Below are 14,857 nucleotides of genomic sequence, written 5' to 3' on the forward strand. Positions count from 1 at the left end.
GGTAAAACTCAATTGTTTTACTCTAGGGGAGTTGGAAAAGGAGCCTATTTAAAAAAAAAAAAAAGGAAAAGAAAACGGAGTGTTCCTTTAAAGGTGCTGTAGAGAACTTCTGTAAAAATATATTTTTTACATACTTATTAAACCTGTCATTATGTCCTGACACATAGAATATGAGACAGATAATCTGTGAAAAAAATCAAGCTCCTCTGGCTCCTCCCAGTGGTAATATTGCCATTTGCAGAAACTCCATCGCTCCCGGTAAAAAACAACCAATCAGAGCTGCGGTCCGTAACTTTGTTTGTGTTCAAAATGTAGAAAAATGAACATAATAAGCGAGTACACCATGAATCCATTTTCCAAACCCTGTTTTTAGCTTGTCCTGAATCACTAGGGTACACCTAGTGTTTATATTCGGACTATTTTAGATTGCTTCGGGGGCACCGCGGCGGAGTAACCCAGTACCTTTGTGATTCTTCATAGACATAAACAGAGAGAAGTAGTTCCGGCTAAGATGTTCTTCCGCAAGACGCAAGCAGTTCTGTTTATTAACCGCTAGAGCGTCAAAAGTTCCCTACTGCAGCTTTAATATTGAAGCTATGGGCCCCTCAGGTGATTCATGTTTGTCAGGCATTTTGCATTGGCATTTATTTTTCAATCCATCATCCGAACCCTTCTGGCACTGGGCAGCTGATGTTTTCTCCCAGTGGGGCTGCTAATACTCATCAACCTGTGCGCAGCAATACTCTTGAAGCACAGCCTAATTATTGCTTTACTGCTTTTTATCTTGTTGGGTATTTTGAGATAAATGTGCATTTTACAGTCAGTGCTTCATAGACATGTATTGTATAAGCAAAATACATGATAATAAAGCAAATGTAGTTTATATTTAAGTAACTCAACGTAATTCAGTGTTTCCCAACCCTTTTCATGGAGGCACAGCAACAGTAGGCTACAGATATATAAGATGTCTTCCTTAGCTGACCCATTCATTTCAGGTCTTTGGAGCCTCTACCAAATGGGCTGATGAGTTGAATCCTGTGTGTTTGATTAAGAAGCGTTCAAAAATGTGACGTGTTGATGTGCCTCCAGGAGCAGGGTTGGATACACACGGGAAGTTTTTCCCAGTTTGAAAACATGCTTTAATTTTCCGCCACAAGAGGGCGCGCGAGCTTAGATAAACCATTGAGTTTAGCAATGAATGGGAGAAGTGCTGAGACTGTAAAACCTGTCAAATTTACTTCATTAATCAGGACACATAGATCTCTCATCACATACTCTACATACACTTTACACACAGACAGACACACACACACACACACACACATAAAAACACATGTTGGAAATCTTTAAAACATCTCTTAATCTTCATCGTCTCTTAACATCTCAGTAATAATGCCTCATTTTGTCGTTCCTCACAGCGAGATTGGCCCTGCAACTGACACATTAATGAGGCTCTGGAAATACCTCCTCTTCCTCCTCACTCACATTTTCCGTGTCAAAGCCTAATCAGACCAGCTCGCGCGTGAGCCGCTAATGACGCAACAAGTTCCGAAGGTAATAGCTCATTTGCTGTTTTTTGTTGTTGTTGTTTATTCGCTCGCCATCATCATCATTCCTGACATTATTCAGCTATCCATGCATCAGGCTTCATGTATGGGAATGATTTGTTTTAACTACACAGCAGAGGTATTCTAGCATGCTAGTGCTAAATCCAAAGCCAGCCCTTAACCATTTACTTAAAAGGCATGTTTGAAGATGCTGAGTTGCCTTGATACCGGAGTCTAGACTGTATGATAATGATCTGTGTATGATCTCACTACAAGCCTCTGAGTGGTGAGATGACAAAGATGTACTTGAACTTTCCAGATGTTTAAAATCTGAAATGCAGCATGGGATTCAAGGAGAAGGAGTTAGACCATGATTTGGGATTGATCCCATGAGAATCAGCCACTTCACCTCAGCAAACATTCCAGCCACTTGAGTTTCCTGTTTAGGAAAACCAGCTATAAGGGGGCAAGGTAAAGAGAGAGATGAGCTTGTAGGGACAGGCCTATGCAGCAGCTAACACCGATATCACAGACTCTCTGACCTCTGTGCTTTACTGTCCCACAGATGGGAATCATCAGACTCTCATGGGCCATTTGTGCCTTTATGTACACTGGAAGGCAAATGTTTGTAATGATTAAGATTTTTTTGATGTTTTTAAAAGGTTGCATTCAGCTGATTACAATTTTTTTTAATTGTTTCTTATTTGAATATATTTTAAAATTTAGTAGTTTATTCCTGTGTTGGCAAAGCTGAATTTTCACCAGTCACATCTCCAGTCTTCAGTGTCACATGACCCTTAAGAAATTATTTTAATATGGTGAATTGGTGCTCAGGAAACATTTATTATTATTATCAATGCTGAAAAATGAATTTTTACCACTTAATGTTTCTGTGGATATTTATTTAATTATTTATTTGAGTTCAAAACATTGCTATGTGTTTGTGATGCTCACTTAAGAATTTCTTGGTCTAAACTCTGTCTGATTAACATTTCCTTTACTGCACCTTAAGGCTCCACACACTAAATAACTTTGTAAGACTAACAAATTTGGGGTTTACAGAATAAAGTGTGGGGAAACTTTTCTGTTAACATGTGAATGCCACAGAACCACATTCAAGTCAAGAGATGGGAGGAGGAAGAAATGGAGAGAGTTGAGACTCAAGTACTAATGTGTTTTACAACACTCCAAAAACATTTGTAATAATTAATGAAGTTAAATGATGTCCCTTATTTCCGCAAAACTGTTATTTTCAAATGCAAGATTCTTCATCTTTGAGAACTGTAAGCTGTCACGTTGTCACCAAAACATGAGTTAATTTGCCTGACTACAGAACTCATTTTAAGGCATTTGACAGACATGTCTAGGAAAGTGAAACACTATAGCATTCAAGTTAATTCCATTCCAATCTTTGGGAAGAGTGCTGATCCTTTAATTTATAGTTCAGCAGAACTTATTACAAAGAACAACTGTTGCGTTCACAATAGCAACTCTGTAAGAGTTCATTAAACATCCGTTTATCATCACATTGTGCTAAAATGAGACAAAGGGAAGTCAGAAGACCCTTTAGATTATGGATATATAGAGGTATTTATTCAATGTTGGTGAATGGGGATTTTTAAGAATAGGTTTCGGTTGATACTAGAGTCCAGTGCAGAAGTATTTGTAGACTTACGATAAAGATAAGCCAGTGTAATTAGGTAAAGTCAACCACATCTCAACAATATCAGCCCCCCCCCAAAAAAAAGAATCTTCCATGGAAAATGCTGGGGGAAAAAATTTGCTTGGTTCACAGAGAGTGTGAATGCTGATAATAAAACACTTGTGTTGACCTTAAACTGAAGATCGAAAAAGCGAACAATTCCATAGGCCAAATTTCAATCAAAATGATATATACATGAAACCAATATAGGGTGAGAGAGTCACTGAACAAAGGCGGATTGTGGGTCTCTGTTAGGTCCTTTCCACCAGCTTTTTCCCTTAATAGCAGTAATCCCTCACTATGAGGCCTCCAGGCCTGTCTGGCAGCTCTGACTCCATGGTCAAGTACATGCCTGACAAGATAAAAATAGCTACTCATGACCTACGTTGATCACTGAGCTAAAGACAATTGGAAAGCCAGGCCTATTAGATTTACTCGTATATGCTGGATGGTAAATATAATTAGAATGAATTGATAAGTTTATAAATTAGATTATCTTTTAAGTAAGAGGTTTTTATTTAATGCATGTTTTGCATATTATTTATAATTTTATTAAACACATATTTAATCCATATTTAAACTTTTTTTTAGTACTACTGTACAGCAATTTGGGGTCACTAAGATGTTTTTAAAGATACATTTATTTTCACTGTCACACACAAACTCTCTCTCTCTCTCTCAAACACACACACACACACACACACAAATTTACTTCAGATAAATGTTTTTTTTTTTTACCTATTCGTTAGAGAATCCTGAAAAAATTATCATGGCTTCCACAAAAATCTTGAGCAGCACAACTGTCATGTTTCATTTATCATGTTTCAATTTGTTTTTTTTAAGCAGTCTTGTGGTTACTCTAAAGTCTTTAGGGGCTTCAAAATCATTTTCCTCCTCACAAATATGAAAAAACCCGTTATTACTGCAGATTGAATAACTGCAGGGCACCGAAACAAACATGAGTATAGCAGTTATGTGGGTATGCCACATGACCTCCAAGTTTATTAAGCTGAAGTTTAAAGGGACACTGCAAGATAATCTATTATTTAACCACACTCTGTACTCCGTGAACCAAGCATGTCTATAACATCTGAAATCAGTGCCAAGGAATGAATAACTACCAGGAGAATTTGTGATGAGTATCTTAAAAATACTTAAAAATGTATTTTGCCTGGTCTCTTTTGAAGAACATCTAAAAAAGGGTTCAGATCATACCTGTGTGTCTTTAGTCTGGTCCTTTGGTTGTTGATTTTTCTTTTCAGTGACTACATAAGTAGAACATTCGAAGGGCCCAAAAGGCCCAGTCATATTTGGCTATGAACCCAGAGCTTGATTAGCCTCAATCCCCTTCCAATTAGCTCCAGAAAAATCTGTTCACAAAGTCACAATTGTGCTTGGCATCAGAGGCATGCTATCTCATGTGTAGTCCTGCCAAAAACATGCTAGTGTCGATGCAAGACAAATGGGCCATTAAAAAAAAGAGCCTGTTTAAGAAATCTCACTGTATGGCCGACAGTTTACTCAGGCACCAATTAGAGGAGTTCAGAGCAAAGAGGCAATATGTTGTTTGTAATGAAAATGCATCTTTAATTTGTCCCCCTTTATTCAGTGCAGAGCTAGGGTTGTGTTTGTGTGTGTGTGTGTTGGGTGTCAAACAGTTTGACTGCTTTTAGTTACACTAAACCAGTTCCAGATTTCTTAGATGACAGAATGTTAATGGTTTGCTTGTGTCACATGATCAGCCTTCCTCTCTGCTAAGTCCATTTGGGGCTCCTGATACATTGCATTAAAAACCCTGCACACTTTTGACTCAGCACTTCAAAAGCCATTACGCCACGCTCTTACACATTCAGAGCACACATCTATTGGCCTTAACACAGAGTGAATTCTTACCAGCACTTGGAGACACTGTAATTCAAAACAAAACGATCTGGATAAAAGATTCTGTTACTTTCATCGTTTAATGTTTTGGCATGTGATAAAAGGTCTTGGACGTCAGTTCTACGGGTGTAGTACAATTCATATGAGACATAAAGGAAAATGAATTAAGAGCAGATGGAAAAGTGCACAGGCACAAATCACAATTCATAAACATCTGGATTAAGAACTAAGCTTGGGAAATGTTCTCTGGTGGTGCAGCAGGGTAAATCAAAATCATGATCAGTGGCAGCATTTAGAAGTTGGCTCTCGATGCGTAAAGAGGAGCTATACAGTTTAAGCATTATGCATTTTGAACAAGAGGTATCAATGACTACCATGTTTTTGCTGTTTTATATTCTCCATCCTTCTTAAAATATATTTAAAGAGAGAGGGGTTCCAGTCTCACAGATGAGACAGCACACTCAAGATCTATTGTTTATAAACATAATCGTGCATGGTTCTTGGCTCATTCTGAGTTGGACAACAACAATTCAGTGAGTTGTTGACTGGCGATTCGCTCTGACTAAATCATTAAATCATTTGACTCAACTTAATCTCATGATAAAATGTAACTATTTAAAGCTGCAGTAGGTAACTTAGTAGGTAACATATTTGTTAAACCTGTCATTATGTCCTGACAGTAGAATATGAGACAGATAATCTGTGAAAAAATCAAGCTCCTCTGGCTCCTCCCAGTGGTCCTAATGCCATTTGCAGAAAGCCATCCGCTCCCGGTAAGAATCAACCAATCAGAGCTGCGGTCCACCATGAATCCATTTTCCAAACCGTGTTTTTGGCTTGTCCTGAATCACTAGGGTGCACCTATAATAAGTGTTTATATTCTGACTATTTTAGATTGCTTCTGGGGTACCGCGGCGGAGTAACCCAGTACCTTTGTGATTCTTCATAGACATAAACAGAGAGAAGTAGATCCGGCTACAATGTTCTTCCGCAAAACGCAAGCAGTTCTGTTTATTAACCGCTAGAGCGTCAAAACTTACCAACTGCAGCTTTAATGAGGTTGTGAATTCATGAATTGCACAATGTGATTAGTACAAAAACTTAAAAGTTACAAATTGCCATGAGAGAGTATTGGTTGAACCATTGTGAACCAATTCAGCCAGTTCTTCTAGAAGAATTGGCTAAAAAAAAAAAAAAAAGTAATTCATGTCGCCATCAGGTCTTGGAGCTGTACTCAGTTTCTTCACTTCAGAGAAATAAATAAATAAATAAGTAACAAGGAATGTGTTACTATTAAAAAGTCAGTTATTATGATTTGGAGTGCAATAATGTAGAAGGAAGAGTTTCCCATAATGAAACTACTCTGCTAAAGTAAAAAAATATCCACCATTGAATTTGACCCTTTTTTGTTCTTTCCTTGTCAAATGCTGTTGAGCTCTATGATACGTTGATGTGCCTGCAACACATTTCCTGTTTTCTAGTCCACTGATGGCATATGTTTACAGCAACCTGACCTCAGCCATGCACATGTATGTGCTAATGAATAATTCACAGTCATGAGGATTTTAGACATCAAAGTCTGCTAACAATAGGAAAACTGTTTCCCTTTTTTTTTCTCTCTCTGCCAGACAGGCAATTGTGAATTTCAATGAAATCACACCTGATGTCACAGAATATTGCTCCAAAAACCTGTCCCTCGATAAAGAACAAAGAACATGGATGATGTAAAAAAGAAAAAAAAAAAAAAACACTAAAACCTTTGTTCTGGTTATGTATAATTAGCCAAAATGTATGATTAAAAAAAATGACTAAAGCATATGCAGCACATAGCAACTTGTGTGTGACTCCACATGCACAGCGTAGTTTTACAGCCAGCAGTTTCCAGCTGTGAGAAGGAACACGTCATGAATTTTTTGATGGCAATGACATCGAAGTTCAATCTGTTGTATGCTAAAGTGAACAAACGAAAGCAGAAAAAACCTTGACGTACAGTGTTGCATATATATTTATACTTGCAATGAATGGGATCATTAAACTCCCATTCCTGTGCACAGATTACCAGATTAACTTTACAGACAGCTTCAGGCGGTCTCCATCTCCCAGCATCCCGCACTCTCCCTCTGTTGTGGGCTAGAGGCGAAGTGCACATGTTGGTGTTTATTTCCATTCTGTCATGTATGAATCTGATTACAGGTCACAAAGTCAATATTTAGCTTTTGCGGATGGATTGCAGGCGGTCAGTATATTTTGCTTCTCACCACTTCTCCCAACATCTGCTGCCAGAAGCCTGCGTGTAAAAATCAAAAGTGCACCACTGTGACAAATATAAAGACAAACAAACAGGATCAGAGAGGCTGTGTAAAACAGGGTGGCATTGTGTCTGTCGGCTTCATTACAATGTGATGCATAAATATTAGCTCTTAGGTATAGCTTTTATAACCGTGATGACCGTACCTAATTAGACATCTTTTGAAATAGCACTGCTCTTTAGGTTAGGGAACATAATTATTTATTTTTTATTTATTTATTTTTTTTAAATTACATTTGATTTTACTTTTATCTTCTTTTTTCACTAAGTCTGCCCTCTTAAAACTGCTTGATTTTTATTACTACCAATGCTGGCAACACTGTGGCTTAAGTGCTTTTAGATTGGAACTCTGCTTTTGAGTTTCATGGGAATCTCTTACCTTGGCTGGAATGTTGTACTGGAATCAGAGGCACTGTACTTAAATGGTTCCAGTCTTACCTTTTGAATAGGAGATGATAGTGCATCAGACTTGAGGACTACTGACTTCGGCAACTTCCCTCATTTGTGGAGTTCCCCAGGGCTTAATTTTGGCACCATTACTATTTTCATGATATATGCTACCTATTGGATCAATATTTGGTAGATTTAGTGTGTCATACCACCGCTATGCTGATGACACGCAAATATAAATAAAATGAAATTAAATGATAACTCTGCTATTAAGAGACTAGTAGTCTACAAGTACTGAACATATGGTATTCATTTGCTTGTCTTAAGATAATTAATGCTATTGTTAGCGCTAGCTTTTATCACTTTTGTTGATTATCCAAAAGATAAACCCTTTTTAAGTAGACACAGTTTTTTTTTTATTATTCAGGCTAGAACAGCTTCATTATTGCAATAATACATGTGTGTGTGTGTGTGTGTGTGTGTGTGTGTGTGTGTGTGTGAAATATTATATATATATTATTTTACATCACCATCAGTAACCTTTTACATGTTTGTACAGTGTGCGACTTCAAATGCAAAGTAATTCACTAAAAATACGAAACGACAACACAAAAAGCCTAACATATGTTGATTATTATGTTATACAAGACTCCTAAATCGGTGCAACACCATTTTGTCTGCAATTCAAAGAAATGCTTAAAAGAGCCTGAGGTGCACACATATTGGATGCACACAATAAGGGTTGTTTCTGTATAAAACATCTTGGTTAAACTCTGCGCCGGTTTACATTCTGGCCCTCAGGCTGAGAGGATTTAAGATTTATTAAAAATAGGGAGAGTATTTTTCTTTCAGTCATGACTCTATTTCAGGGATTGCAGTGTGCAAGCAGACCACACACGCTCTGACCCATACACGTGAATACAGACATATGTGAACACTGCGGCAATAACACACGCATGCTCACAAATCAGAATGAAAAGGATTTGCTTTCTTTTCTTATAGTTTTTTTTGTTCCAAGTCTCTTTTCCCAGAGTTTTCATTTGATTCTGCTTAGCTTCAGTAATGGCAGGTTACAAAGTAAACTAGTAAAACACTGGGAAACTCTTGAGCCTCTGGCAAACCTTATAACTTAAAAAAGCCAACTTTATTACATATACATTTATGCATTTAGCAACTTTATTATTATTTTTTTGCTGAATTAACACAAAGAACACAATGTTGCGGTAATAAGACAAACAGCACAAACGCTTTAAAATATTCTTTTCACAAATTTTAACATCAATGTAAATGTATTTTTTTTGTATGTATACCAGTTATCCCTTCGCCCCCCAAAAAACCTAAATGTTCCTCAAACTCTCAATGCCTGCCATTGCCTGCAGTGTAATAGGTGAACTACACAAGCAGGAAATAGGTTCAGCCCCCACCACCAACTCAATTTCACTTAAACTCACACACACATCTGGAATTCATTGTGAAGCCGGAAAAAAATGGGAAAAATGAGAGTGAGGAGAGACTGTAGATTGTAGTTCAAGTTTGGTCCCCTGCCTTACATTTCCTCTGATGCTGAGATACTTTGTGTGCCGAAAATCTCCTGGTGGTTTGTTTGCCTTTTGACATTTTTGGAATAATGGAAGCATTTTGGGAGGAAAACAAATAAAACATTCACACACAACTCTGCTTAAAAATCTGAGTTACTTCCCAGACTATTTTTCATAACCGGGGCACTGATTGTTTTAAATCGAAATGCGGTAACAGAGGCTTGTGCAGACAGAAGCAAACGGTTTCATGTGTGTATGTTGATGTAGCCTCTCTCATCTACTGTATGTTGTAGACCACCAAAAATGAGACATGGATTACTGTGAGATAGTATAATGTACTTCCTCTGGGTCTCCTGTCAAACTGTTGTAATTTCGGTACAATGTGTGTGGTAGATTTGATTGTGTATCTCAGTAAAAATAAAGAAGAAAAAAAAACAGTAATAGTTCAGGAAGACTGGTATTAAGCTAAACAGACCAAAGGGAAAAGCATAATTGTTTGGATCTCCATTCATAATCAACAGGCCATCATGATAGAGGCTGCAAGTCTCTCTGTGATTAAGTGTGCTTGGGATCAAAGCTGCTTGGTATTCTGATAAGGCTGAATGAGAGCAATTTGATTGGTGCCTGATTTCGGAAGCAAACTGATTTTCTCAGTGGATAATTGGACATGATATCACATTCCTGTCATTTTGGTCACTCCCTTCTTGACCTCTTACAAGCTGTTTTATAAAAAAAAAAAAAAAAAAAAAAAAAAAAACCTTAAGGAACTGACAAAAACATGCTGTTTTCTCAGATAATTTAGGTCCTCCTTTTTCTTACCAGTGAAATTGGAAACAGAAGAAAAAACTTTGTTTTCTGAAGTTTAATTTCCAAACATTGCTCTAAGTGTTTTCAGCTGCTTTCCCTTTTTTTACATAACAATTTTTTTTCAAAAGGGTTCTGTCTTATCAAGGCTGCTGCACAGTCCCTGGGTCCCAGCATTTATTTTTCACACCACTTCAAATCAGTATGCAAGAACTGGTGACTAAGCTCAGATTTAATGGCCATAGGGTGAATCTGATCCTCATTGTTGACTGAAATATCGGAATATACTGTATGTCTGCATAAATTTCAGCTTAGATTTTACTGAAATTAAAACCTGACTATAGCACAACAACTGAGAGATTCGCAATTAATAAATATTTTTTTCTTCTTAAAACCAAAAGCGTTTAGAAAATAATGGCTGCAAACTCATGCCACAAGTTGAGCCAGTGTTGCTGTTGTCAGGTGTAACATAATGATTAAACCAATGGAAAAATGTGCTTTATAATACCTCAAAGTAATTTGTTTAGTTCTATATGCTGATAGATAGATAAATAGATAGATAGATAGATCTGTTCAAGAATGTCAACTAAGTGGATAATAATAATAACAATAATAATAATAATAATAATAATAATAATAATAATAATAATAAAAATCTTACAACATCTATCATACTGTTATTGCTTCTCCTTTAAGCACAGCTGATAGGTTCAGTTAGTGTGTAGGTTTACAGCAGTGAAGCTCTAAAGATCATCAACTTTGCCTTCCACAGCAGCTGATAAGCATCACCACAAACACTGTTTGCACTTGTTCTGTGAATGTGCAACAGTTTCTTGGCTGAGATTTTTCTAAATAAACCAATGAATTCTGCAGCTGCTTTGCAAGAGTCTCTACTATTTATATGTAAACTTCTGTTTTTATAAAAAATAGTAAACAAATGCATTTAATGTGTGACACTGGCCATCGGCCAATGTAAATGCTTTTTTTTAATGATAATAGGCTAATTTCCTGTAGTTCACATTTTTGTTTAACTTCAGGCCTATTCTCAGCCACTGCCTGACAAGGTCCTGGAGTGTTAGTTTTGTCAGACTCTTAACCTAAGGAATATACCAGATGTGGTTACTTTAAGCAAATTATTAGCTATTCTAGTACATGTAGCTAAGTATTTCCATCCTATTTTTGGCAAAGGGAAGAAGACGACATTCCACTGTGGTAAGATATTTTTTTCCCCTGACACAATGACAACTTGTGGTGCTTAATCATTTATCTTCATGGAATTCTTGTCCTGAGGCAATTAATATCGCTTCACTCTATCTCGGCCTTTTCGGTTGCCTTTGCTGCTTTCAAACATCCCAAATTGCAATGGAAATATTCTGTACGGCACATTGCTGTATGCCTGGAATATTTAAGAAGCTGTATAGATTCCAAATAAAGAATAAAGGCAGACTTGTTTTAGGACACTTATGTTCAACTATAAATATATTTTACAGCCGTAACCTCATAAAGCAAAGATCATCTTTGGAACACAGCTTAAGATATTTTAGATTAAGTCCGAGAGCTTTCTGTCCCTCCATTGAAAATGTATGTACGGTATACTGTCCATGTCCAGAAAGGTAATAAAAACATCATCAAAGTAGTCCATGTGACATCAGAGGGTCAGTTAGAATTTGCTGAAGCATTGAAAATACATTTTGGTCTAAAAATAACAAACATTACAACTTTATTCAGCATTGTCTTCTCTTCCGGGGTCTGATGTGAGTGCGTTCACAACACTGCAGTGTAGTAATGTCCGGTTCGCGAACAAATCATTCGATTTAACAGGTTCTTCTTGAACCAGTTCACCAAATCGAATTGAATCGTTTGAAATGGTTCGCGTCTCAACCATTTCAAACGATTCAGTTCGATTTGGTGAACTGGTTCAACCGGTTCACTAAGAAGATCTGGTTACATCGAATGGTTATATCCGTGAACCGGATATCACTACACTGCAGTGAATGCACTCCCAACAGACCTGGAAGAGAAGACAATGCTGAATAAAGTCGTCGTTTTTGTTATTTTTAGACCAAAATGTATTTTCGATGCTTCAAAATATTCTAACTGACCTTCTGATGTCATGTGGACTACTTTACATTTATTCATATAGGTGACACTTTTATCCAAAGTGACTTACAATTGCTATATATGTCAGAGGTCGCACGCCTCTGGAGCAACTGGGGGTTAAGTGTCTTGCTCTGGGACACATTGGTATCACACAGTGGATTCGAACCCGGGTCTCTCACGCCAAAGGCATGTGTCTTAAGGGGGTCGCACACCGGACGAGAAGTGCAGCGCCGCGTCGCGCCACGTCTTTAAAATTCGAACACATTATTCTCTATGGGTGTACACACACCGGCGGCGCCATTCGGCGTCTGTCCGCGGCACCCAGCTACGACTCAGAACGCTGTTCAAATTTCTGCCGCGCCACAGAGCGCCATCTGCATAGTTTTATATTAAAAAACCCAGATTTTATAAACTGAAACTGAAATTAAAGTACAGCACACTTGTTTCATTCAAATAAAACATTACAAAGTGTTTGGTTACGTTTTCAGCAGCACAGTTGCCTAGACAACAGATACAACAAAACAATAACAGACTTATTATAATAACACAGATTCTTTTCATTAATTAACGTTAAAAACTCAGCTTTTATCAATTAAAATCATATATTTAAAATTAAAATAATAGATGAAGTTAAAACTCTCCCATCTTGCTGCGAAATTGAGCTCACGCATATAGAATGTGCGCATCCAGTGTGCGATACATCAAGTTGTCCTACATGTGGCGCGACGCGACGCGGCGCGGCGCGTCTTGTCCGGTGTGCGACCGCCTTTATCCACTGCGCCAACACCACCCCACAACACCACTTTGATGATGTTTTATTAAATTTCTGGACATGGACAGTATACCGTACATACATTTTCACTGGAGGGACAGAAAGCTCTCAGACTAAATCTAAAATATCTTAAAGTGTGTTCCAAAGATGAACGGAGGTCTTACGGGTTTGGAACGACATGAGGGTGAGTCATTAAGGACATAATTTTCATTTTTAGGTGAACTAACCCTTTAAGTTTCTAATGCACATTCTTAGTCTTAATGTGAACGATTCATTGTTGCATGTTATTCTGAATAATTTTGTAATTATATAATATATTTATTCAAAATAATATATTTAATATTAAGTATAGTAATAACTTGCTCTTCCTCTGAAATGACCTCTGGTGATGTCAGTAGGCAGAGTGTGCTGCTAAATAATGCTAAATTAAGAAAGAAAAGTGAGTCCAGTTGTGACAAAATATAATAATGATGAGGAAACGAACATCCAAAATGATTATTATTTTATAATATTGGCATGTTCTGTTATACAACCGAATAGACACCGCCAAATTTAGCGCCTTACCATTGTAGATCTTCAGTTTTTCCTTTTTTACGAATCTCCACCCGTAAACGAAACATTGTCGAAACAAGAGGCTTGCTATTTGTCGTTACTGCAAATTTGTGTCGGTCACGTTCGGCGTTACAGGAACGAGGCGAGAGAACCAAATGCAGGTGAGAAGTTATTTAATAAGGGTAATCCAATCGGGTAAACAATCAAAGCATCTCGGGCACCGCCTCGGCATCGGGCACCGCCTCGACCTTCAGAACTGCATCGGGCACCGCCTCAGCCTCTGGAACCGCATCGGGCAACGCCTCGACCTCCGGAACAGCATCGAGCAGCGCCTCGGCATCGGGCACCACCTCGGTCTCCGGAACAGCATCGGGCACCGCCTCGGCATTGGGCACCACCTCGGCCTCCGGAACAGCCTCGGGCACCGCCTCGACCTCCGGAACAGCCTCGGGGACCACCTCGGGCACCGCTCCGCTCGAGAACGTCCTCCTGGACGGCAGCGGCCTGCTCGCCACTCGGGAACGTCCTCCTGGACGGCAGCGGCCCGCTCGCTGCTCGGGAACGTCCTTCTGGACGGCAGCGGCCCGCTCGGGAACGTCCCCCTGGACGGCAGCGGCCCGCTCGAGAACGTTCTCCAGGTCTTGAGGAATGGTAGACGCCCGTCTCCTCGTCCTCCGTCCTCTATGACGGCGAGTCGGTGGCACCTTGACTCGCGACTCAGGCGTTAAGTTGGCCATCTTGTGCTGTGGCACTGGGTTGGCGGCCATCTTGTGCTGTGGCTCTAAGCTGGCGGCCATCTTGAGCTGTGGCGCTGGGCTGGCAGCCATCTTTTGCTGTGGCGCTGGGCTGACGGACATCTTGTGCTGTGGCGCTGGGCCGGTGGCCATCTTGTGCTTAGGCGCTGGCTCAGCAGCCATCTTGTGCTGTGGCGTTGGGCTGGCGGCCATCTTGTCTGGAAACTCAGATGGGGTTGTTGCATCCCACTGAGCACGATGGTGCAGGTAATCCGTAAACCCCCAAAAGTCCAGGATCTCCAACCCCTCCATCTCCCATTGAGGCAACGGATCATCCAGACAATTATTGAACAAGTCCTTTAGTGCTTCATCATTGTAGTCTAACCCGACTGCCAAAGTCCAAAACAATTGCGCCAGGCCACCCACCTCACTACCCTTTTGACGAAGGGTGGTTAAATTCTGGAATCTCCCCCTCCGTTCCTCCATGGTGGCTGGGGAAAAGATTCAAAATCTCGCAAGGCAAGGCAAG

Source organism: Carassius gibelio, chromosome A5 (genome assembly GCF_023724105.1).
Source record: "Carassius gibelio isolate Cgi1373 ecotype wild population from Czech Republic chromosome A5, carGib1.2-hapl.c, whole genome shotgun sequence".
NCBI lineage: Eukaryota > Metazoa > Chordata > Actinopteri > Cypriniformes > Cyprinidae > Carassius > Carassius gibelio.